The sequence below is a fragment of the Bombus affinis genome, chromosome 8 (genome assembly GCF_024516045.1).
Source record: "Bombus affinis isolate iyBomAffi1 chromosome 8, iyBomAffi1.2, whole genome shotgun sequence".
NCBI lineage: Eukaryota > Metazoa > Arthropoda > Insecta > Hymenoptera > Apidae > Bombus > Bombus affinis.
This window is the reverse complement of record NC_066351.1, coordinates 10,115,396-10,128,002: the sequence shown is the minus strand read 5'-3', so window position 1 is coordinate 10,128,002 and position 12,607 is coordinate 10,115,396. Positions and strand designations below refer to the sequence as shown.

Sequence of the window (12,607 nt, the reverse complement as noted above, 5' to 3'; positions counted from 1 at the left end):
CTGATAAAAAAAGAAGCACATGATGTCAACGAAGCATTCAAAGATACTCGAAGAGACTAATCCGTAATTTGATGCCGGAACGAGATATAAGGATCCACGTATCCTTTAATGGATCTCGAAAGAATTCGACGATCCAACGCGGCTGCTTGTAGTTTATGCGGTATAAAACAGCGGATGAAGTATAGCCGACGTATCCTCAAGAGATCGTCGGGAATTGCTTTCTCCGATAGTCTCCGGGAAGCGCTAAGAATTTCATTCATCGATAACTCGCATCGTATCCAAGTCTGATACCACGATCGGATACCTCGACTAGCTTCTATTCTCTATTTCCACCCAAGGGTGGACGTATTTTATAGGGTTGTTCGTACCTTTTACTTCTTTATTCATCGGCGAGTTGATTGCATCTCCAATTTTTATTAAAGATCATCGATACGGAGGTATCGAAAAATCCAAGAAACATCAGGTTTATGCTGTTTGTTTGTATCGGAATACACGTTAGTTTTTGAACCTTCTTCATTATCCCTTAATGCGTTAATTTAAAGAAGATCGTAAGGCAGGAACCGTTCGTAAAATGTGGCCAGGGAGGTCGTAAAAGGTTCCGTAATAATTTCATATGCCACTGTGAATTTTCTTGCAGCATATTAACAGAACGTATTTAATAAATCATAGATTATGACATATACATAGACCGCAAGATAACGTTGAAAATACGGAGAGCATGGAACAAGTAATCTCCAAGAGCTTTAAAGCTATCGCGACAATTTTATGGTTCCGTCGACATTTCGTGTATATCGATGTAAACTACCTACCACTTCAGCCATAAAAATTCTGCATATATCTTTCATGTTCTGCCTCATAAAGTATTTGGGAAATTTCATTAAATTTTCTTACTTTTATTCCATCAGGAATAACAACGTAAGAACCGTGCGAATTATGATTAATAAAATTAAAGATCACGATAGAATTAGTAGTCTGTCGCAATGCATATTTGTAGATTATTAACTGTAGTTAATTATAGCAACGTGTTCCTTCGAACAACTGACTCGTACCAGAGATAAGAAAAAGATTAGAACAATTATTTGCAAAAAGATCTATTACAAAATTTGTAATAATATAAATCGAATTGGTAAGAAAATTATTTGTTTCTTGTGATCGTAAGGTTCTTTTTACGAGATGAATGTACATTATTCTTTTTCAACGATACGAAAAGAAATACAGTAGAACGGTTATCTGTTTTAACGTAAGAAATTGTAAAAGTAAGACGAATACGAGAGAGAAAATGTAGAGCTGTTAATGGCTTCAGGCTGGATTTAACAGTTCATTAACAATTCATTTAACGAATCTTCTATGAGATAATTAATTGGACGTTTCACCGCTTAAGAGAATTTTGAGGAGCCTGAGGATTTAACTCTTTAATGAGCTTTTGCTTCCCTTTAAATATTTCTTAAATAATATGTTGTGCTTCTTAGCCGAAAAATATTTACGAATAACTATTATTAATATTACTTCTTCACTATTTTTCTATTTTCTATAAACTTCCTATAGAAAACTTTCTAGAAAACTTTCTATATTCTGAAGCTCCTATATAACTTACATAAAGTTAATTTGTTACTGTATTATTAATAGATTGCAGAATTACCGCACTGAAAAGTTTATTTCATATCGGATAATTATTTATTTAATCACAACTATGCAATGCTTGATATTATGGAGGGAAAAATATTTGAAATTTATTATCATGCATGTGAAGATTCATTGAAAAGGAAACATATTCATAAACAGAAATGAAACGTTGGTAAGATTAAAGTCGGACGAAACGAAATATCTTTCGAAAAAATATCGTGAATATGACAATATTCATTGAAGACCAGAGAGCTTTCGCAAGAAGATAAAATTTTAAAAACGAAATAACTGGCGACAGAGTAATAACAGCAATGAAAACGCTAAGCTTCTTAACTATGAGCTTAATCCCATAGAATATTCAATGTCTCTTCAAAGTTTTATCGCGAAACTCGGAGAAAAATATCGCTTATTCCTTTTCAACAACTGTTCCTTATATAAATGAAAAATGTACGTGAAACTGATATAAAAAGTATAATTCAAATTATGAATTATCGGAAAAAAAGGAAAAATGTTTTTGAAGTGGTCAATTAGAAATGAAATTTGGCTAAATTTATCGAACACGTGTAATCGAGAATAATTTCATAAAAAGAAACCATTATATCGCTTTGTTATTATTGTTATTAATGCATTATTCAGTAAGAAGGCAAGCATGTACTTGATTTCATTTCCTTTTGCACTTTTATCAGAAAATTCTATAATGTGATTACGATACTCTGGTCCGTGTGTATGTTGGTTCTTCACTTATCAGTTCATATTTTCTGATCAAACAATTCAATTCACCAGAAATTTAATTTCAAATATTTGCACGAATCTATAATATTCCCGGGAGAAAGTAAAGCGCGAGAGAGAATAATTGAACAGAGCAAGCAATCTCTCTTCGTTACTTCGTAGATTTTTGCCTCAAAGTGATTCGATTTCAGCACACACATACTCAAAACTTTGGAACGCCTTTAATCATCAAGATCATACTCATACTGTTTGTTATCACAGATAAAACATTCAAAGTCTTAATATTCTGGAGTTAAATATTTTCTGCAAAGCATTGGATACGTGTAACGTAGCTTAAATGGCACTAAGATTCTCTTGCGTGTAAAATAATCATATTAATAATACTATTTTGGTTCTGTTTTTCACGAGAAAATCGTGTAAGAAACATAGAATACATACGAAAAAATAGGAGAACAAATCGTAGAAAAATCTTTATTTACCTCTTTATTCAATTTTTATCAACCGAAACACACTTTTTTATTACGTGAACTTTAAGACAATTATATTTAGATGCACGTTAGGGATTTCAATTTTGCTCGATCGACAGTAACTCCAAGCACGAAATAAGAAATCAAAGCTGATGTATGTATCGAAAGGAAAATTGGGAATTTTCAGGTAATTTACTGGGACTCAATGTTGTCATTTTATAGCGGATGCAGTAGGTTATATGATTTTTCCAATAAAGTGGAAAATAAAATGGTAAAAAATCGCCGCCAGCCGGTGATTGAATTCCAAGAGAAACATAAACTAAAATCAGAGTGTAAACCGAGAAAAAAAAATATACCGAAAAAAGTTTCGAATGTACAGTGTTGAATTCAAATGGACATTTTTCGAGAAGCGCTATTTGAACTACGTTAGATCGAATTAAATCGTATAAAAGGAAAAATGAATTGTGTGTGTGTTTTTTTTAGAGCGGTATTAAATCAAAATCATATAAAAATAGAACTGGGTGTGATGGTAGTAATAAATTGAAAAGTAATAAATTTTCAATTACAAGGTTCTGTCAAATAAGAGCACAATGAAGTAGGACAATCGGCTTACTTCTAGCTTTGAAAACTTTGCTCATTGAACTTCATGTATTTTGTTAACAAACTGTCCCTTGTTGCTGTAATACAAGACAAATTTATGAGTAGTGATAATAATTAGTAACTTGCAACAACTTGTGACTTATAAAATTCCCTGCTAATAATATCAGTCACTATGGTAGCATATTTATCAGCATATCATAGTATTAAATATATAGAAAGACCAGAACTTGAAATTTTTATTTGTACGAAAACGATTTTGATACTGTATAAGCATTTGGTTAAGATACGATGGAAAAATGTTTCTAATTTATTTGCTCGTATCGTATCATTTTATACAAACAATACGATGAACTAGATCAATAATAGGAATATAATTTTTATTGATAAACTTGATTATTCGAGTACTACTTTCTTAATTCTATTTTTTCAAATGAAGGAAATTCGTATATTTATTTGTTTGACAAAAGAAAAGATTGATTCAATAACCACGGAATAACACCACAGAGATTGATTGACAGCGAAATAAAAGAATCAGTCAGAGGAGGTCGAGAGATTAATTGGTTTGTGACTATTGATCTTTGTCTTTCCGTACACTCAATGTTTGTAAAGCCTGGCTATCGTATTGTTGTTTCTGGATCCATTCTACTTCGTGATATTTTCGAGCAAAAAATAATGTTCACTTTGACATATTTTAATATTCTACTAAATAATTTATCTCCCATCTTTATCATTTGCCATCTCAACGATATTTCAATTTCGAGCTCATTTTAACTAAAATCCGCTAAGATTCTTATTAGTATCAAAAACTGCATAAAGGACAATTTCAAGAAAAATCAAATATTTTATTAGATTTCTGCCACTGCATCGAACGATTTTTCATATTTCACCATCGACGTTCTTCGGATCAACATTCTTTCAGATTTCTAATTTGAGAAATTTCTTCAGTTGAAAATGACCGAAAGGATGCAGCGTTATTGAGCGTTAATTTTCCGAACATGCACCTCCTACATTCTGTATCAGTGTTTTCATAATTATGGGGTCGTGAAAATCTTTGCAACTGCCGCGCACCAATGAAACAAAGAATGTCAATCATCTGTCATTAAAAGATCATAGAAAATTCACCGAGTTACTCATCAAAATCGGTGTAAAACACCAGCTTCTTAAAAGATCGTTTCAACGGGATTTTGCTAGCAACTGGGACAGAACTTGCAGCAATTTCTAAAATGACCATAAACACGCTTATAACATTTTATATTACGTATCTAAATATTACAAAACAACGTTCTTCATCATTTACGATTTAATTCTTTGCGCAAAGATAAAGAAGCATATTTCTCTTATCGATATACCTTAGGTTTGCCCAACAAGTGATAACGACTAATCAAATCATAAATACAGCGGAGAATCGTTTGAAATTTAACTTCTTTCATCTATTATCGATCAATCTTTCGATGTACATCCATTTTATGTACCTTTTTGTGTACGTAACTCGAGTCGCGAATGAGAAAGGTTTAACAAGCGCTGCTCCGTATAGAAATACACGAAAATTCATGCAGCAAAAGTTCGACAAATAATTCTATTTTGACCCGGTAACTGTGTACCCGTGAAGAACAGGTAAAAGCGAATGCAAGAATGTCACGAGCGGGTAATATTGAAAGCAAGGCGACGAAATCGATACGCGACTTGCCGATAGAAGCGGCGAAGATTGAAAGTGTGTCCAAGAATTGAATCCGCCGTGAAGAAAAGAGGAGAAGTGCAAAGAACCGATCGAGGACAGAGAGAGGAAGCGCAAGAGAAACAGAGGAGCGGAAGCGAAACGCGTCGGCACGCGTTGAATCGTCCTCGTCGATCGAAGTCGCGGCAGGGCGCGAGGATTAAGATTCGTCGTTTGTCTTCGGCGCGGATAGAGGCAACTTATCGAACATGTCGCCGCATCTTATCGAGCCAAGTCGTTGGCAGCGGCACGGCCACCTTCTCGACACGCTAGTTTTCTGATTGATGGTGGCGTTTTAATGGCGCCGTTTCGACGCTTATCCGCGCGATCATCTGTTACGAAAATGCATGGCGCTCGGCGCCGGGCCCGCTTTTGAATAATAGGACGAGACCGTCTAAACTGGCTGCGATCCATCTTAACAATTTCGAAAGTACAGCGTCGATGGCTTCATGATCCGTTTAACGCGTTCCGATGGCACGAGGAAAAGTTGGTGCGGACATAGTTAAGAAGGTTTGTACCTGGTAACTTTAAATTCGATCGTGAGAGCGCGTCGTTTTAGATGAGTTATGGCACCCGGGGGAGACCATAATGAGGTGTTTGAGAAATGTTTCTTTTAAAACGCAGCTGGTTGTTCGTTATCGAGATTGATTTGTTCGCAGATAGAATTTGTTAGATGTATACGATGGAAAAATGTATGTGATAAAGCGGTAGAAGGTCTGTGTCTGTACGTTGAATATAAAAAGAGAGAGAAGATTGTTATCGAGAAACATCTTATGAGCTATGGAGTCGAGGAAACTAAGTTTTGGAATTTTTGTCCGACCGTTTGTTTGTCTGTTTGTACTCGCATCACGTGAAATCTATGGAACAGAGTTTGGAGTTAGACAAGAAAATAGGCTACGTTTCATCTCGTTCCATTTCGTAGAAACTGAGAAATAGCCTGATATCTGAGCTTGCATCATACGCTCCCACGTTTCATACAGATGAAATAACGATGGTTACTGTTTACACTGTGTTTCTTCTGAAATCGAATCTCTTTATGATTTTTCTCTTCCTATTTTTACAACTGAGAATAACCTAGTTGTTGGTATAAAAAATATGTAGGTATCTCATTCATAAAAATTCATCTGCTCAAAAATTGTTCCGTATATTGGTAATACGAATAAAATCACGGACAGAAGTTAGTTTCGTGTGTTAGTTTCGTTCTAGAACAATATCGAATGTACAGAACAAAAACAAAACCCTTCGCTCGATGAAAAATACAAATAATTCGCAAGGGAACATACGTTACGCATAGGTTACGCAAGTTGATATTAGCGTGTTTGTGGGTCCGCAAAAAAGACGAATTAACACGTCATTTTAACATTAAATGTGGGCACTATGCCATTGTAATGGTAGTAGTATCTGTCTTAAATATTTATATTATATATATTTAAATTTTTATTTATTTAATATCTTTATTCGTATTTTACAACAATCCTCGAAATTGTCAAATTTGTAAATTAACAAATATTTAACGATATGCAATCAACCGTAAACATCGTAAAATATTATCTTACTTATCTACAATATTATTCATCGTCTACGCCCTACACAAACGCGTGAAACTATTTTTTCCTCGCAGCATTTTCATTTCAACTCTAGCTGGTCGTCTTTGTATCTTTTCATCAAATATCTCCTCGTATCAATTTTGCTGATGTCCGGCCAACTCGCGTCCACTGCTTTCATCTTTGATTCCGATATAAACTATCTACGGTTTCCATTCTCGACATTAATCATTCTAAAAACGAATATACATATGGAAAAAGATGGATACGCGGATCGAGTCGAAGGGAGCAACAACAAGAGCTTTCTAAAGCTTCAGCCAACCAAGCTTCGAGACGAGCTAAACTCGTGGACGAATAGTGAACGAAGTCCACCGATATTCCTCTCGCTATGGCTCATTTGCATGCAAAATGGAATAAAATTAACGACACGCCGTAATTTCAACGACGATGCTTGTTAATAATTTCACGACACCCGCGGAATTCCGTGAGCGACTTCAACCTTTCGAACCGAATTTCGAAGGGGATACGCGCTCGGAACCTTTCGATCATGAAAGACTAAAAACCCCCGGCTTTCGTCTGGCGTCCGACAAATTACTCCGTTAATGCAGTGTTTTATAGGCATCGTATGAAAAGCTTTACGTGAAAAATAGGTAATCGATGCCGGCCGGCTTAACGGAGTCCGGTTGAGCTCTGGATTGATTTTTCAATTAAAACAGCGCTGAACCGAAAATGCATCTTGCCTCTTAATGATTCACGTACTCTTTTTTCTCTCTCTGTGTGTGTGTGTGTGTGTCTTGACTGACTAACGATCGTATATGATCCTATTTTCCTTAAAAGGAAAATAAGAAGATGTAACAACGTAGAAAATTTTCTTGCCTTTGATGGAATAACTTTAAAGTCGCACATGTGGCTCCGAGTGGATTTGAATTATTATTTTTCCATTGTTATATTTTTCTGTCGAAGGACAGAAGAAAAGAAAAATGTATAAACACAAAAATACTATGTTACGTTTCCCTTTGTTTTTTTATACGATAAGATCGCCTACCTGTACAGTAAGAGCTGTATATTCCCGTTTAAGAGAATAGTGGAAAAACTTATAACGAGTTGCAATAATAGTAACAACATTAATCACGTGAATATCGTGTAATTCCGACACGGTACAAACCGCAAAACGCGACGCGTTGAATCGCGCTAATATTATCAGCAACAATTCCTTGCTCGCGCTGCAACACAGCCCGTCATGTCTGAGCAGGAAGCTTTCGTGATTCCGGACAGTTTGGAATTTCTCGAATTGCACATCGTACAGAGCATCGCGTTATGCCAAACGCGAATCGGACAATGGATCTGCCGCTTGTCTACATCCGTGAACATCGTTTTGATAGCTATATGGGACTTTTAAATACTTCACACGGACCAGTTATTGTCTTTTCGACGAAACATTATCTATTTATGTACACCGTGAGCCTTAATTAGTAGTATAACAATCAAGGTATTCGTTCATTCAGTTGTCTACACGTTCTAAAGTATTCATTAATTCAGTTGTGCACATTTAGTTCACAGCCAGAAGTATAAAATTATGGTACGTTAATTACTATCGGACAGGAAATGCGGGAATATTGAAAATGCAAGTTTTCGTTGCTTCTCCCGATTGTAAAGATAATAACGCGTCAAATCGAAATATTGAAGTTCTGGCAAACGATAGATGTTCGCTTCGTATTGTAAACTTCGGAGTAATTCTTGTTGTTAATGAGATATTTAAATTCCACCTCTGCCGGCTTCACCTGTTAAAACATTTGTTTCGCTCGCTGAAACGTTTATTCTTTGACACGGTCTATATCAATGAACGATTTCAACTAAATAACGATCGTTGAGTTTTCACTGTGTCGTATAATGAATTATTCAACCAACATGTGAATTTTAAAGAGTATGTGTTAAAGCGCGTATCCTGAATTCGTAATATATTGCTATAGCTCGTATAAATTCAGTATTTTTCGCGGCGTTACGCATAATAAATAGTATCCCACCTTCGTACCGTATTTTCAGAAATTTCGTTCCACGACGTAGATCGTCTTGACGAAGTTTTGTTTAATTTTACGGAGATTTCTCGAGAATTTGTTTAATGTTTAAGAAATCTTACCTTACGCGTCTAATAATTATAAAAGAAAAAACTGGTAAGTTTCTAAAATACCATAACTCGAATATTCTGACTAATAACTTCGTTTATCTTAGCTGTATAATATATGCAATGTCATTTACCTACGCTATTCAATTATAGCTACTTATTAATAGTTTAACGTATAGCTAGCGGACGTCGAAATTTCTCGCGATATGTAAATAATAATTATCTGTTTTCAGAATATTATTCGATATAATGTGCAATATTTGCGCTGAATATTCTGTCATCTAAATGTCGCGTGTTCCCATTAATTTCACTAAATACGCAATTTATTGCATAAGTTATACTAATCCATGTTATAGCTGCTTGTCAACTGCATATAACATAATGCTACGTTGAATTATATAATTGCCATTGAAATTATCGAATCGAGAGAACGTTACAGGATTTTTTCTCGGTAAACAAAAGGAACGAAAAGAAAAAGAAAATGGAAATGGATGGAATTTGTGATACGCTTGTATACTCATTACAAAATTGATAGCCTTAATGTCGTTCCTCGCAAATATCCAGGCACTTGCTTCATTTGTAATTACAGTACACAACGTGTATAGATTAATAACGAATTATAAATTGAGAACGATATTAACCAATATGAAAACAATATTATAAAATCAATAGATCGCACGTTTGTATTATTTATTTAGAGATCTGGCAACAGTAAGTATAATAAAATTATATACACGATTCATCCACCTGTCCAACCATTTCAAATATTTCTATTTGAACATCTGCGATAATCTGTCCACGAAATACGGTTAACTCTGTTAAAGTTAAGAAAATAAAGCGGTAGTGTGGAATGACTACAGTTTGGAATGAAAGTTCGATGTTAACCTTAATTTCGAATGCAAGTACAAGCTGCACTCGTTTCAACCACTTGATCCTTAATCCATGTCACGAGTGTGACTTGATATTACTTTATAAAGTCGACAGTCGGCGAAAATGAGCAAGAACACGAAGATTAGTAGAGAAAGCACGCACATCAGCTAATCCATAGAAGAGAACACACGTTGGCCAGACGCAGCGTAGCAAGCAGCTTTCTTTTCTCTATCATTTTGGCTGGCACTTTTCAAGCGCGTATATAGAGGAAAATTCGCGGATTTCCAGCCTTGCGATCTTAATTTATCGCGGTGCTACAGGGCATCAGAATTTCCGCGACATTTTCAGGAGATCTTAGCTTTTCCATGATGGCCAGAAAGGGAAAAGGGGGAATTTTACACAGCCGGATGACGGTATTATCTTTCGCCATGGCGTTGCTGTTAATTTAAAATTACCGAGGGCAGCATTGAGACCACGGCACGAAATAACGAGTGGCCGGTAATTTGAGGACCGTTAATAGGAAGCGTCGTTAATTTACTGTTTCATTTATTCTCATCCCGTTGAATTATAATTGTCCGCCGCTTTATTTATTCACCGAAGTTTGTCTCTGCTTGTGTAATTGGCTCTTCCGTTCCAGCGATACGTCTATGGAAAATGTATAAGGAAAAACAGGTAGGACAAAGATTTGTTTTATCGTTGCAAGACTCTAACGATGTACACGGGTCTGTCCCGAAGATAGTCGAACTTTCTAAAAATAACAGAGGTATCGTTTTGCGGGAAATATTTTATTTTGTTCAAAACGTTCTCTTCCTGAGGCGATACAACCATCCGCACTAACAACTAACGCGTCAAACAATTCTTGCCTGTCTTTTTGTGCATTTACTTTGAGGATACTCGTCACGATCTTCTTGATGTCTTAAATGCTGTCATAACGTTTGCCCTTCGTTGTTACTTGAAGCCGCGGAGACGGAGAGTAATTGCACGGCGCTAAATCTGGCGAACAGAGTGGCTGGTGCAACACTTTAATTCGTTTGTTTTCGAGAAAAGCAGCTACAGTCGCCCCATGACGAGCCAGTGCATTATCATAAAAGCGGAAGCACATTAATAATAATAATGCAACGCACAATGCAACTCATACACGAAATACTGTTTCTTTAAATTGAATTTTACGACCAAGAGTAGATACTGTGGACAAATCGATACAGGTAATGTAACGATATTAAATTCAATAAACGTCTCGGAGACTGTAACGTGAAGTATTCTTCAACTTTGAGAAAAAGCGCAGGGTATTTTATATCTTGCTTACTATTTTCCACATTTCTTACATTTCCCGTTCAGTTTAATAATCAAACGTGAAGATTATCGCCATATCGCTACTAATAATAGCCATTATATAGATTACGATTTTCGAGAACATCTCTTTAGCAAACGACACGGCAAACGAAGTCGACAATATCCCGTTATTATCGAAGGAATGGAGAGTATTTTATAACGTGTTTCTCCTTTCTTCATTCGTACTTCGCTCTTTCGCTTAATCACGGTGCATTAAGCACTTCATTAAGTCGAACCAACTGAAGTAGAACACACTCGAAAAAAGCTGTCACGGAGTGAAGAAAGAGAGAAACGGTCGTTTAATTTCCTTTCAGAAAGTCATTCGAAACGAAAGCTTCGTGGTTCATTTCGTTCTTTAATCAGACATCTTTCCCTCGGTTCGGCTTGAATTCGCAAGACATTATTATTTCTTCTCTGCGTAATTTCTTTTGTTCGCTGTAAATGACGACGAAAATTGAGACGTAATACTTGTAACTACAGATAAATAGACTTTAATAAGGAGCCCAGGAATTTTTAATGAGCAGAACTCGTCATGAAGCGTTTGTTCCATAATTTCTCATTTCATTTCTCTTCCTATAGGATTTTAATACGAATTTAGCGTGGAATAAACCGGTAAAATTGAATAGTCAAAACGGACACCATGGCTTCAAACTGATATTTTTATTCAACAGATAATTTTATAGCGATAAGGCGTGAAATGACGTAAACCATTATTTATAAATGACGGAAGGAAACATCCATTAACGCAATATTTTATTTCTGATTCCTCCTGGTCCATTTACATCGCTAAATTCCATTAAATTCACGCTGCAATCGTGAACAAGAATTTCAAGAATTTACTTCATATCTTTTTCGTTTTCATTTCCTCCTCGATGTAGAACCTACAGTTTTACGAAATTCAAAAGATAGAAGTATCTCATGCTATTTTAATAAACTACTTTCCCTCCTAGAACTTCTTGTTATGTCTCGAATTTATTATCCCGATACATTTCTTGTACTTTGGACAAACGATAACTTGCTCCATTTACGTTTCCTTGATAATGTTGCGTCCGTGCAATTTTTACACGTCGCTGTTTGCCAACGATAATGGCACAACTTGAAAAATCTAAATTTTAGGGAAGAGGCTTCCCAAATTTTACAAAGAAATCTTCGCGAGTTATTTCGACGACATTGTACGGCTGACCTAGTACGAGACACACTACTTGCGAAAGCGCTACGAACTTCCGCTCGTAGCGTCGCGAAACAACCGAAGATAAGCCGGTGTTGTCATAAAACATTGGTTGACAGTGGAAAAAGTAACAACTCCGCCTTCTCACGCGAAACTGTTTTAAAGCCCAACGACTGAAATTACTGAAATAGAAAAATAACGTGGACGTCTAAATTAATAAAAGCAAATTTGAAATTTTTTGACTCGTGTCACTCAATCAATGCCAAGCAGCGACGTGATTTTCATTACTTGGCTCTGCTAAATAAAACAATTCCGTGACGTTTAAAACGTAACTAACGCGTCGTCGAGCGTCTACCATTTCCACGATAACGCGTGAAACGACGAAAACTGCGAGCGAAGAAAACTTTTGCGCGCGTATCAGATAACGCGGAGGCAAGA

The 12,607-nt window shown here is 35.9% G+C and overlaps 1 protein-coding gene across 7 annotated transcripts in view; it reads right to left on the bottom strand.

Moving 5' to 3' along the window:
• The window catches only part of LOC126919335 (uncharacterized), a 292,145-nt gene that overhangs the window by 93,396 nt on the left and 186,142 nt on the right, over positions 1-12,607 (bottom strand). The gene's annotated exons all lie outside the window — the stretch shown is intronic.